Source organism: Camelus bactrianus, chromosome 10 (genome assembly GCF_048773025.1).
Source record: "Camelus bactrianus isolate YW-2024 breed Bactrian camel chromosome 10, ASM4877302v1, whole genome shotgun sequence".
NCBI lineage: Eukaryota > Metazoa > Chordata > Mammalia > Artiodactyla > Camelidae > Camelus > Camelus bactrianus.
The window spans coordinates 22,745,446-22,759,972 of NC_133548.1; the positions used below are offsets into that span (position 1 = coordinate 22,745,446).

At 39.0% G+C, this 14,527-nt stretch overlaps 1 protein-coding gene across 3 annotated transcripts in view; it reads right to left on the reverse strand.

Moving 5' to 3' along the window:
• LOC123619588 (tripartite motif-containing protein 44) overlaps positions 1-14,527 on the reverse strand; it is a 192,524-nt gene that overhangs the window by 40,466 nt on the left and 137,531 nt on the right. The window contains exon 8 of one of the 3 annotated variants that reach the window (XR_012509622.1): positions 6,476-6,584. The exons of the other annotated variants lie outside the window; for them this stretch is intronic. The gene's annotated coding sequence lies outside the window, so the exon portion shown is untranslated. The remainder of the gene's footprint in view (positions 1-6,475; positions 6,585-14,527) is intronic. 3 annotated transcript variants of the gene reach the window in all.

A 14,527-nucleotide genomic window follows, 5' to 3' on the forward strand; every position in this document is an offset into this window, starting at 1 on the left:
CAGCCACTGCAAATAAATTCAAGAATTTAAAGGAAAAGATGGATATCTCAATATAGAAATCTCAGTGGAGAAAGGGAGACTTTAAAAAGAGACAAATGGAAACTATAGAACTGAAAAACACAATTTATGAAATGAAAAATTCACGAAATTGAACAATGTAAAAAAAAAGATTAGTGAACTTGCAAATAGATCAACAGAAATTATCTAAACTGAAGCAGAGAGGGAAAAAAGGCTTTTTAAAAATGAACAAAGTCTTGGTGACCTGTGGGAAAACATTAAGCAGTATTAAAGTGTAAGTGGAGTCTTAATAGGAGAAGAGAGGGGAAAAAATGGGGCAGGGGGAAAAATGGGGCAAGGAAAAAAAATGGAAGAAATAATGATCAATATTTCCCCAAATTAGGTGGCAAAATATCAACATTCAGATAAGTGAAAACTCAACGAAATGTATTCAAGATAAGCACAAAGAGAACCATACCGTGTATTATCATAATCAAATAGCTGGAAAGCCAAAGATAAAGAACATTTAAAAAGCAACCAAAGGACAAAAAGATAGGTTACATACAAAGGAATAATGATAAGAAATACTGCTGATTTCTCCTTAGATGTAAAACCAGTCAGAAGATAATGGGATAACATTGCTGAAGTACTAAAATAAAAAATAAACAAAAACAAAAAGTTCTCAATCAACCTAGAATTCAGTATCTGGCAAAAACAGTGTTTTTAAAAAAACAAGGTAAAATAAAGACATTTTCAGATAAGCAAAAGTTGGATTAATCACTAGCAGGCATGCACTGCAATAAATAGTAAAGGACGTTCTCCAGGCAGAAAGACAATGATTCCATATGATATTAGATGTATACGAAGAGGAGTATGAGAAATAGAAAATATGTGGCGTACAGCTATAACAGATATTCTGATTTTTTTGTAGTTTCTTTAAAAGGCACTTGACTGCTTAAACCAAAAACAGCGGCAAAGTATTGTGAGGTAAATAATCTGTGTAGAAGCAGAGTGCGTAGCTGCAGCAGCACAAGGGATGGGAAGAGGGAAAACGAAAGCATATTTTGCGAGGCGGTTACATTATATGTGAAGTGGTATAAAGTTAACTCATTATCACAGGGAGACTGTCATAACTGAAGTATGCTTATTTTAATTCCCAGGGCAACTGCTTAAAATTAAAACAAAGAGGCATAGCTAAAAAGCCAATAGAGAAGATAGAAAGGAGAAGGTAGAAAACATTTAATTAATCCAAAAGAAGGAAGAAAAAGAGGGAAATAAGAAAGAGAGCATAAATGGGGCAAAGAAAAAACAAATAGCAAGATGGTGGAATTTAACCCAATCAAATCACTGAGTGCATTATATCTAAATGGACTAGACAATCTAATAAAAAAGCAATTACTGCCAGACCAGATTAAAAAATGAGACCCAATTATATGATGTTTATGAGACACTTTAAATATGAAGACACAAACAAGCTAAAAGGAAAAGAATAGAAAAGGACAACCATGTAATGATTAATTGTGAAAACAGAGTGGGGCTATATTAGCAGACAAAGTCAAGAACAGTACTAGGGATAAAGGGGAACATTACATAATGACAAGAAAGTCAGTTCAGTAAGAAGACGTACAACTCCTGAATGTGTATACACCCAATAATAGGCTTGGAAATGCACGCTTGCAAAACTGACGGAATTGAAAGGAGAAACAGACAAATCTACAATCAGAGTCGAGGAGGTTTACCCTCTTCTCTCAAGAACTGATAGATGTTATATAAATATATAAAATATAAAACATCAGGAAAGATAGAGGATTATCAGCAAACTTAACCTAATTGGCATTTTATCAAACACTAATCAGCAATTGCAGAGTATGTATTATTTTCAAATGTACGTGGAACAGTCAGTAACACATTTCAACACACATCTCAATAAATTTCAAAGGATTATAATCATAAGGGGGTATTCTTTGACAATAAGAGAATTAAAAATCAAGAACAAAAAAGATCTTTGGCCAATTCAGATATTTTGAAATTAAGCCAACGTTTCTAAATAACCCCTGAATCAAAGAAGATAGCACAAGAAAATAAGAAAATATTTTGACTTGATGACAAAACCATCACATTTGTGAGATTCAGCTAAAAAAAAGTGTTTAGAGTAAAATTGATGGTCTTAAATGCTTACACCAGGAAAGAAGAAGGGTTAAAATCTATTAAGCCTCCATCTTAAGAAACTAGAAAGAATAAATTATACACATAGTAAATAAGAAGAAATGATAGAGTGTAATAAAAAGTAATGAGTAATAATTTTAATAATAATAATCAGTCAAATAAAAAGTAGACAAACAATTGAGGAAATCAACAAAACCAAAAGTTATCTTTGCAAAGAGCAACAAAATAGATAGACAACCCCCCCCTTCCCAGCTAGGCTAATCGGGAAAAAAAGAAACAAGACAAGCCACCAGTGCCAGGAGTGAGAGGGAGAACACCGCTGCAGACTCTGCAGTCACTGGGAGACAAATGAAAGACTGTGTCTAACGATCTCATGTCCATAAACTAGAAAATTTAAGTTAAACTGATAAATTCTTTAAAAGACACAAACTGTAAAAGTCAAAAAATAAGAAGTATAAGATATGAATAACTCTATATCCGCTAAAGAAATTAAATTTGTAATTAAGAGCTTTGCCACAGGAAAGTCCAGGTCCACATGACTTCGCTTGTGAATTCTGTCAAATATTTAAGGAAGAAGTAATACCAATAATATACAAATTTTTCAGAACATTGTGGCGGAGGGAACAGTTTTAAACACATGTTATGAGACCTATGTAACTCAAATAAGGAGCTGTGGACATTAAGTACATTACAAGGACATTGCAAGGGAAGAATTACAGATCCATATCCTTTCTGTGTCTATATGCAAAATGTCTTAAATTAAAGAAATTTAATATATGAAAAGGATATAATACCTCATTACCAAGTAGAGTTTATTCTAGCTATGCAAGATTTGTTTAACATTAGAAAGATTGCAAGAAAAGAGGTCGATAAACAAAAATCAACTGCATTTATATAAAAGAGCAACAAACAGTTGGGAAAAAAATGAAAACTTCAGTATCATTTACCTAGCATCCCCAAAATTAAATACCTAAGGATAAAGATAATGAAATCTATATAAGACTTTTATGTAGAAAGCTAGAAAACCCTGCTGAGAAATATTAAAGATCTGAATAAATAGATATTTCATGTTCAAGGATGGGAAGATTCAGCATTGTTAAGATGTCAGGTCCCCCCACTTCATCTATAGAAAAATATCACAATTACCATCCCAGTAGGCTTTTTTGGGGGGAGGGTATAAATTGACAAGCTGATTCTAAAATTTATGTGGAAACGCAGAGGTCCTAGAATAATCAACTAATCTTGAAAAAGTACATAGTTGGTTGACTTACACCACCTGATTTCAAATCTTACTATAAAGCTACAGTAATCAAGATAATGTGGTGTTGGTATAAGAATAGATACACAGATCAATGGAACAGATTGGGGAATCCAGAAATAGATCCAAGTATAAATGGCCAATTAAGTTTTTATATCAAAACTAAGGCAATTCAATAAGGAAAGAAAAATCTTTTTTTTCTAAGTGCCAGAATAATTGGGTATTTATATGGGGAAAAAATGAATCTTGATGCCACCTTACGATATACCCCCAAATTGGTTCACTATAGATCATAGGCCTAAATTTAAAAGCTAAAACTATAAAGCCTCCAGAAAAGACATAGGAGAATATCACCCCTAATTTGAGAAAGGCAAAGATTTCTTAGAAAAGACACAGGAAGCACTAGCCATAATAGAAAAATGTAATAAATTGGATCTTATAAAAAAGTTAAAGCTTTTCCTCATTGAAAATACCATTTAAAAAGTCAATAGGAAATCCATATGGTAGAAGAAAACATTTGCTTCTACAATCTGACAAAGAATCTAGACTATATAAAGAACGCCTACAACCTAATAATAAGCCAATCAATTGTGAATAATTTCTATTCCCTATTATTTGAAAAAATCATAGCTGGTACTATAACCAGATGCTCCGCAACTTCAGACCCCACTGTGTATCTTCTCTCTTCTCCTGGTTCAGCAGGAAGTGGGTAGGGAGCTTGCCAGCTCTTATTCAGGGTTCGTTGACCTTGGAGTTCTTGTAAAGCTCATTTTGAGAGGCAAATATCTGGCTAATTTAAGGCTGTCAGCAGCTGGGAATCTCTGTCTACGGGTATGCATCTCTGTGTTGCCAAGGAGAGAAAGAAACTTCTTGTGGCAGCTGGAGTAGTAAGTGGCTCCTGTGTACCAAGTCCTGCACGTTGGAAACTTACTCCCATAATTATACTTACAGAGCAGGTCCTTTGAGTATTCTTAGAGCTTTGAGGAAGGAGATAGTCACTGGAAATTACCAGAGTTGGTGAGCTAGAAGATGGCCTGGGAGTGTATTCAAATAAATCCCCCTGCTGAGAAGCCTCTTGTTAATTCATCGATTCATCTATCTATCTATCTATCTATCTATCTATCTATCTATCTATCTATCTATCTATCTATCTATCTATCTATCTATCTATCTATCTATCTATCTATCTACCTACCTACCTATCTACCTATCTACCTGTCTTCTTGACCGCACTTTCTTAGATCCTGGGCATTTTCACGTTTTGCATAAGCTAGACCGCATGCAGCTGGATGCACTTACATGGTAGTCAGCCCAGCTTGCTGAAGAGCAGACCTGAGGCACAGCTCACCGTGGGCTGATCCTCACTTTGTGATTAAGCTCCTACTTGCTGGGTGACACTGGAGAACAAAAGCATCCACTCATTCGTTCCCACATGCCTGAACCTTACTCCATCCATGCAAAAACAAATTATGGAATCCTGTCCTAATGTGGGACAGAGGACATCTCTAGTTTATTCTTAATTGTCCTTCTATGCAAATTTTTATTTTTCTTTCTAATTTGTCATGTGAGAAAAGTTAAATTAGCCTGAACATGTGGGAACAGACTAATTTTGAGCTCTTCGCTTCCTTCCCTTAGGCATTTAAACAGTTCTATTTTTTGGAGAAGATTTGTTTGGCAAGTCGAAGAAAAGATATGAAGTCTGGGGGATGGGTGAGGTAGGTTTTTAAAGATAGAAGTACCAGAGCTGCCATCTGAGGTCTCAAATTAGGATGGGAAGCACATTCTCTACAGCTATATCTTACCATAATTGAAAGTTTAAAACAGAGTGGATTTGATTTGAATCGAGAGACTGCAATTAAATTTATTTTTCTAAGAAGTGCACTCTTAGTACATAATATAGCCTTAATGCTTGCTCTTCACAACTAACTTGGAGAACAGGGTATATTTCATTGTGCATATATTTCATTTTAAACAGTATGTTTCATTTTAATGTAAAAATTTTTGAGAGGCAACAAGGTACAGTAGGAAATGCGTTAGGCTTTCGGACGACCTGAATTCTCACTCCTCTCCCAGCTTCTTATCTGCTGGGGTGACTTCACATAAGTCCATTACCTCTCTGAGCCACAATTTCATCTTCCATAAAAGAACAACCTCTGCCCACTCTGCCTAATCTACAGGGCCACTGAGCTCAATAAAGGGAAGGTGCTTGGTAAATGTGAACTGTTCATAGGATTCACAGGATGGGTTAATTGGGAGCAGGGGCCACCATTCCCAGCAGCCATCAACCAACTTGACTTTGACAGGTTCAGGGAACTGGACTAGTCTGGAATGTGGTAAGAACCACAGCCATAGGTTCATCTGAAATGGGCTTCCTGACTCCGCAGCTCTGACATATGTCACAACGTACATAGTGGGAGGGTAAGTTGGCATTGCTTTTGGAGGGCAGTTTGCATTCTTCATTAAAATTGGCATAAATACACTTACACTTCTAAGAACCTATCCTGCTCAGATATCTTTACAAATGCATAAGAATGACCATAGTTGTTATTGACTATTGCTGATTGCTAGGTTCTAGTTTCTATGTAGGTGTTCATTCATTTAATCCTCACAACAACCCTCTGAAGCTATTATCTCCATTTCTCAGATGAGGAAACTGAGGCACAGAGAAGAAGTAACCTACCCACCATCACAGAGCTGGTAGGTGGCCATCTTAGTCCATTTGAGCAGCTATAACAGAATTTCCAGTCTATGGATAGCTTATTAACAACAAAAATGTAGTTCTCCCAGTTCTGGAGTCTGAAGCCCAATATCAAGGTGCCAGCGTGGTTGAGCTCTGATCAGAGCTCTCTCTCTGATTCATAGAGGGCCACCTTCTTGCTGTGTCCTCATATGATGGAAGGGCAAGGAACTGGGTTGTTAGGGCACTAATCTCATTTATGAGGGCCCCACCCTTATGACCTAATCACCTCTGATCCACCTCAGCTCCTAATTCTATCTCATTGGATCATACGAATTTCGGGGGCCACAACCATCCAGTCTATAGCAATGGCTCACCTGAGACCTGAAGCTTGTGCAGTCTGGCTCCAGATCCTATACGTTCAGCCACTGTGCAGCTATGAGTCCAAGGTTTGTAGTCTGAAGCTCAAGCAATTTTAGAGAGCCTCTTTTAAAAAAAATTACATATACAAGTCAGGCACAAATGTGAATATTTGTTTATAATGAGAAGAGAAATTATAAAAAAATTGCAAAATCTAAAAAGCTGATAAATACCCTACCCATCACAAAATTCAGAAATTAACTGCCTGTTGCACCCTCATAATGTTTTTTCTCTTACGTTTTAATTTTGGCTGTATACTCTGATCACTCCTTATTTCTACGATGACAATTTTAAATTTTTTTAATAAAGAGAACAGGAAGATAATTCAGTCTTGGGTCCTATAGCATGGTAAATTGAATTTTTTTTTTATTATTGATAGCTTTGATGCATAAAACATGCTACTGCCCACAGGCATCCTCACTGCTTGTAGTATTTGTAGACACTTGCGCATTACAAAGACAGAAATTTTGATATATTCTATTCCCCATGATTCCCATCAAAAAAGAAATAAATATATGGTACGTTTATAGTTGTATATATATGCTACATTATCCAGTAGGTTTCTGGCAGATTTTGGTGAGAAACAAAACCCTTTTCATACCTCTGATGATTGGAAGAAACTTCTACAGACTAGCTTCTGGCTCTGTGCATTTCAGACCGTTTCCCTTCTACTCCCTACACAGTTCTGTCCTGTTAGCCTCACACATGTTTTTACTGACCCGTGATCTAGGGCCCTGTACCTTTGTACCTTGACCCCTGTGAGTTGGCACTGTGGGCAGTAGGAGTATTTCTGGAAGCTATTCTTACACCGTGCAGCTGGCCGTGACTTACACAAACCCGCCAAACCAAACTAAATGTATCCCCTGGGAGGGTTCTGGGTAATGAGGGACCAGAAGCACCAGCTTCTTCAGCACTGTGGATTTGCCTCCTATAACTACATAAGAAGGATGCTCAGCACAGCTTGTTTTTAATGGTAAAAAACTGGGAAACCCAGTGGCCTTCAATATAGGCCTGGTGGGTGTGTGGCATGTCCAGGTAATAGAATCCTTTGCAGGTCTTAGGAGGAATTAACTAAATGTCTGGATGCAGTGAGGGAAGGTGTCCTTTACCTCATGGTGAAGCAGAAAACACAAATTATAGAATAATAATAGATAGTATAATCCTGTTTGCATAAGTTAAAAAATTGGTATATTTTAAATGCACAGACATTTTGGAAGCATATGTAAGAAGCTGTAAGGACTGACTGCCCCTGGGGAGTTTAAACTGAAAATTGAGAGGGGAAGGAAGAAAATGCTTAATTTTCACCTTATGGTCTTCTGCTCTGTTTGAATTATTTGAGTCTGTGTTATTAACATACACATTCACTTGCAGATGACAGAACCCCAGCTCAAAAGATTGAGTGAAAAAGGGAAATCTGTTCATTTATACGGCTCTTTGGCTGAGACCACGAGGGAGTGCTGGATCCAGGTGCACAAAGGATGTCATGGGGAATCTGACTTTCTGCATCTCTTGGCTCCTCTTTCTTCCTCTCTGGCTCTATCCTGAGTCAGGTTCTCCCTTTGTAATGGCAAATGGCCTCCAGCCACTCCAGACTTAACACTTTTCTCAGCTCAGCCATCTCCATGAGAAAAAAAGAGAATTCCTCTTTTCTAAAGATTCCAGTAAAAGTTCTGGGGTTGATTCTCATTGAATCAGTTCTGTGCACACGTCCATCCCTGAGCCATTCACTGAGGCCAGAAGAACTAGGCTGAGATCACCCGGACTGGAAGGTGGGGTCAGTTTCACCCAAACCACACAGGCTGAGCATTGTGGAAGGAAGGAACGGGGATTCCACCAGGGAAAATTGACGTGCTGTTACCTAAAGTCACAAAATGGACACTGGCAGGCAAGAAAAGCCATCCACCACATATGCATTCCATTTACAGTTATAATGGAGGAGAAAACTTCAAGAAGAAACAGTGTGATTGTCAAGGGAAAATCTCAAAGCGAGTAAAATCTCTCACTCTTTTGCTAGTAAAGCAAAATAGAATTATTGAAGACAAATTTTGAACCTAGAGTAAATTCTTTTTTGTCATCTTTCCAAAATAACCTTAAGTTATATTTGTCTGTTGGAAGGATTAGGCTGATTGAACAATTAGTGGTTAATGTTGTGTTGAACTAAATAAATTACAGTATATCCATATGATGGGGAACATACAGCCATTAAAATGATGTAGTAGATGAATACTGATATGGAGAAATTTCCTGCAGTTACTTTTCGAGAAAAATGCATGTTGCAAAACAATATTAACAATTCAATCTTGCACTTTAAAAAAAATGTGCATATGTGTATGTGTAGAAGAAAGACTCAAATTTCAAAACCAGGGTTTTGCGAGTGGCTTTTCTGGGTTGATATGAATGGCTTTTATTCTCTTTCCATATTTGTATTTTCTAAGCTTTTGCTAATGAATATTTATTACCTTTAAAAATATAATTTAAATTTTTATCAAAGTTATTGCCTGCTTTAAAAAGTCAAACAGTCCTATGAAGCTTACAATAAACAGCCCCTGCCCTCTCTTCACCCCAGTCCTCATTTCCAGAGGCATGCTTTCAGATGCTGCTTCGAGCATTTACTTCTGTTTTTCTGAGTCACTAGTTTATATTGCTATTCTTGATTTTTCAGATTCATATATCACATGTTGATTTCCTAATAAGAAAGGTGAAGATTCAACTCTGATACAGCTCCTTCACTCATAATTCTTCCACCCTCCCCATGTGGCTTAAATCACGTCTTTTATTAAATTCATATCTGTCGTTTTCATGATCAGGACCACGTAAATACTGTTCACTGCTGAGCTTAGTACTGTATTTACACTTCCTTTCCTAAGTACCTATTCCTTTTACAGATTTTAATTTGATCCTGAAAGCCTTACCACTCAGTGGAAAGCTGTTAAATGAAAGGGAAAAATTTCCATTAATTGTAATGGGGAAAATACTGACGCATCCCAATGCAACCCCAGGTGCCCAAACAGTTTTCACAGGTGGAAAAATTAATCAATTGAACAATAAAAGCAAGTTTAAATGAACAAGTTTATCAGTCTGTCTGATATCTATCTATCTATCTATCTATCTATCTATCTATCTATCTATCTATCTATCTATCTGAGAGAGATGTAACAAAGGCTTATTTTATTTTATTCACCAAAGGAGGAAGAGGAGACTTAAGTTGGAGGAGTCATTCTTTAGAAGGTGTGTTCTTGCTGTGTCATTTTTTTCACAAAACTTTTTGGGTTTCTGGATATCTTTCACGCAAGCTGTACTTAATTTGGAGTGTGATAAAACACTTCGAGGACTAAATAAAGGCTAAACATGAGAGTGCTCGGAAGCACAAGGAAAGAGGGTGCACACCTCATAGACTGAAGGGTTGCAGAAGGCCTTCCATGTTTGGCAGTCCTTGCATAACAAAGTATTTGGGGCTCATCCAAACAGAGTAAGTATCTCACATTTGTCCAGTACACCGGTCTCTGACTGGAAACTGTTGAATCAATTGGCAAATGTTCCATTGCCTACAGTTATAATGTCAGACTATCACTCTTTATGGCATATATATTTAGGGTGCTTCGGGGTGAAATTTTGTTATCCCAAAAGTAAAAATAAAATGAAAGACAGAAAATGCTTGTTGTCTGAAAAGTGGTATAATTTGTCAAGAGACATTGTGGAGAGAAAAATTTAATAGTTCTTATAGGAGGCCATTGTAGGATGTTTTATTTTTCTTGCACTTAATTGGTTTCAAAAAATTGGTGTTCAAATTTCTGGTGACATCTTCTGTACAACTGTAGATGTCTCCTCGCACAGTCAAACGTGTCAGAGAATCTACCACTTTCATTTTTTACTCCTAGAGTCACTCTGCCTGACCACCTCTCTTCTACTGCTCTGTTCTGGATTGGTTTTCGTCTCCAGCTGCTGTACAGCTGGTTCCCTGGTCTTTTTTCCATCCTCCTGAAAATTCCCTTTCTCCCTCATCCTGTGCTGGGTAGATGACTTGCTGATTCCATTCCTCTTTCTCAGTTTACTCCCTCATTTTGATGGAGCACATCCTTCAGTAACTTCTTTAAGAAGGTACATAGGAGGTAAACTTTTTAAGACCCTGCATTTCTGAAAATGTATCTATTCTATACTTGTTCCTGATTGATAATTTGGCAGGCTATAGAATTCAAGTTGGAAGTCATTTTCCTTCTGAATTTTAAAAGCTTTGTTCTGTAGTTGAAGGCCATTCTGACCTCTAACTATTTCTCCTTGTCTGCCTTTATGATCTCCTTTTGTTTATGGTGATATGAAGTTTTGGTGCGAGAATTCCTTTGTTATACTAGGTTCTTTGAAAACCCCTTCAGCCCGGAAACTTACTTTCTTTACTCCTGGAAAATGTTCTTCTATTACGTCTTCCTCCCCTCCATTTTCTCTCTTGATTGTTTGGACTTGGACCTCCAAACAGACCACATCATTTTCTCCTATTTTTCACCTCTGTTCTTATGTTGGAGTTTCTGAGGTGTGTCCTCAAATGTATCTTCTCATTTATCAATTGCATTTTTATTTCTGTGCTAATATTTTTAATGTCCAGATGTTCTTTCTTTTTCTTCTTCTCTTATTTGAGCCCTTGTGCTTGTTTTATACTTGTAACATCTTCTCATTATGACTACTAATATGAATTTTGGGGAAAATAATTGTATATTTTGCCTCCTGCTTTGAATTGTTTAATTTTCCTTCCTTCCTCCATCCCTTCCTTCCATTTTCCTCCCTCCCTCCCTTCCGTCCTTCCTTTCTCTCTCTCTCCTCCCCCACCCTCTCTGCCTTCCTCCCTCCCTTTCTTTTTTTCTTTTGGATTGTTGTTTAGTCTCTGCCTTCCAGAAATCTGTCCCTCAATATCTGATGAACATCTAGGAGAAAGGCTCTGAGCTGCTGTTTGGAATTTCTCTGCTTCTTGGTGTGACTTGCCAGATGCTGGACTTCACTGTAGGCAGATTGGGTAAGATCTGGCCAGTTCATATTTTAAAGCCACTTTTCTGGGCTAATTGGAACACTTGAGGCTGCTGTCTGGAGTGGGGTGGGTTAAATCTGGCAGTCAGCTATACAGGATCCAGGTAGGGGGGCAGTGTGCTGGAGGTCCCAGCCCTTCAGAATGTACATCCCGTGCTAGTAGGCACCTTCTCCCAGTCTTAGCTGTGCCCATTTCTACAAGTTGACCTCACCAGAAAGGACATCTCCCATCTCTGCCAGAGCGGAGACTGTGGCAGATCTCTGCTGGACTGTGAGTTGAGGCTGGAGATCTGGGAGTCTAGAGGCTCTTTTTTAAAGGTCAATCATATTTAACTGGAAATTATGTATTATGTTTTAATTTAAGGAAAAAAACATTATTTTAATAGGGAAAGGCAATTACACTCCACTTAAATCAAACCTCACCTCATTAAGACCAAATGATTCCAAGAACACATACATCTCGGCACCGCAAGAAATCTGATTGCTCACTAAGAAAATATCCAGTAAGCAGAGAGCCGTGACCAACTTCTAGAGTTCTGGGCTCTAAGAAACAATGAAAATAGATTTCCTGAGGACATCATATCCCCGTCACCACTGAAGTTGCCTCACAAATTACCATGGCTACAACTTTCTACTCTGAAATGATTAGGCAAGCTGCAAGCTACATGGTTTTTGGGTTTTTTGTATGTGTGAATTAAAAGTATGATTAATAAACCTGATTTTTTGGTCACCTTATTCAGCACTTACTAGGTGCCAGGCCTTGTGTCAGGTGCTCTTAACACATTATTTCATACCTGCACAATCCAAGGGCTCTCGTTGACTTTGTAGCCTTGTGGTAGATGCCTGGATTTGTGCAGTGCACAACCTGAGCAGCAATACATGGTGGCGCTGATTTAAATCTGCCCACCAAACTCTACATGGGAGTTATAGTTCAGATCATTTGACAGATGATGAAACTGTGATTCAGGGAGGCTAAGTAATTTGCTGAAGTTCTCCCAGCTACTAAGTGTTGGAGCTGAGATTCCAATCCCCAGTCCGCCTGATTCTGAAGTTGGTGCACTTCCCAGGACGCTATTTTCACTGTGGCAGGGCAGGCAGGATGGGGTGGGATGGAGAGGCTTGTGGCTGTACAGCCACACCAGCTGTTCTCATCAGATGCTGCTCTGCCCTTGAAGCTGCCTCTTGTTCTAGACCTTGGGGTGCCTTGCTATGGTAGGGAAGTCCCTCAGGAAGTCTTTGTCTTTTTGAACTCTGGCTCCATGATGATTCTCCTGCTCAATGTGTGTCTTCTGTCCATGATGCCTGAGGCTGGAACAGGCAGCGCCCTCACTCCGCTTTGCAGCCAGACCACTAGAGGGGTCCTGTGTCTTGAAAAAATGAGTCCCTTCAAGAAGACTCAGAAGGTGGACTGGTCTGAGATTGTCAAGAGGGTCAGGAAGGAGGGACAGCGAGCCATGCTTGGACCGGGAACACCTAGCAAGGAACTTGAGTGCAATTGTGGCTGTAATGGTGCAATTTCTCTCCTGAGTCCTCCAAGCCATCAACAGTAAAGTAGCTGCCCTACTACAGAGCCTTTCCCTTGGAGATGGGGGTGGGGAAGAGGGACCCCCTTGTGCGTGCATGTGTGTGCTGAGCATGTGTGTGTATGTATGTGGTGTTCACAATACTTTTGCACACACAGACATCCAAAGATAGAGCTTGGAATAACTGTGATGGGTATTAAAACCCATAAAACCTAACTTCTATATGAATGGGATACATGTGAGTGTGCCCGTGCACTTGCACACACACACTCAGGCTCACATACCCATGCCTCTTTGCACACGAGGTTTGTTTTGCCCCTGATCCCCAATCCAGGCGATATGAAGGTTTTCCTTTTTCTTTCTGTTTCTGTTTAAAATGTTCTCACTCTCTGGGTAGTGACAACCACTTACATTCTTGCAAGAGCAAGATAACTGCTGGCTGTGTTCTTCCTACTCCGAGCCAGACACTGTGCTCAGTCCTTTACATGCATTATCTCATGACCCTTCCTCTGAACCCTAAAGAATAAATATTATACCTAATTTACAGATAAGGAAATTGAGACCCAGAGAGAAGTAATGTTTCTAACTGGCTGAACACATATCCGAACCCAGATCTGATTCTAAACTTGGGCTCATTCCAATGGATTCATTAGTTCAACAAGTAGGTTTTGAGCACCTACTATGTGCCAGGCACGGTACAACTGGGATCTTACACAAAGAGGGTGATTGGTGGGGATACGGCAGTGAGTGAAATAGAAAAAAATCCTTGACCTCATGAAGCTTAAATTTTATAAGGGAAACAGATAAACAAGTTAAATAGTAAAGTATATCAAGTGTAAATAATAATCAGGGATAAGGAGGAAAAAAATAAAGCAAGGAAGGAGACCAGCAACAGTTTGGAGTGGCTGAAATAGAGTGACCAGGAAGAGCCTCATGGAGAAGGTAATATTTGCGTAAAGACCCAAAGGAAGTGAGGAGCAAGCCATGCAGTTATCTAGGGGGCAAGTGTTCTAGGCAAAGGAAACAGCCAGTGCAAAGGTCCTGAGGTGGGGGCATGTCAACTGTGCTTGAAGAATACTGAGAAAACCGGCATAGCTAGAGCAGAGGCCACCTGAGGGAGAGCAGTGGATATCATGCTCCTTTTTGTGCTGAAATAAAGACCTGTGTGTTATCATTACTGTTCCTCTGACAAAGCATTTTCACCTCACCTAGCATTTCTCAACACTCCACAGTCCTGGCATCTTTTACTCAAGTCTTCAGAGATTAGAGGCTGGGTTTTGTCCCTAGAGTAGGAGGGTGGAAACCTCGAGATTCCCACTGATGACCACTTCAGCTAAAGGAACCTGCAGGGGGAGCAGGTGGAGAGAAGGTCCAGTGGCGGGCAGGAAGCCTCACCCCTCTCATTGCAATGGTGTTGTCCTCACGTTACTAGGCAGCCAGCCTGACAGCAGCCCTACATGTCCCGGCACAATT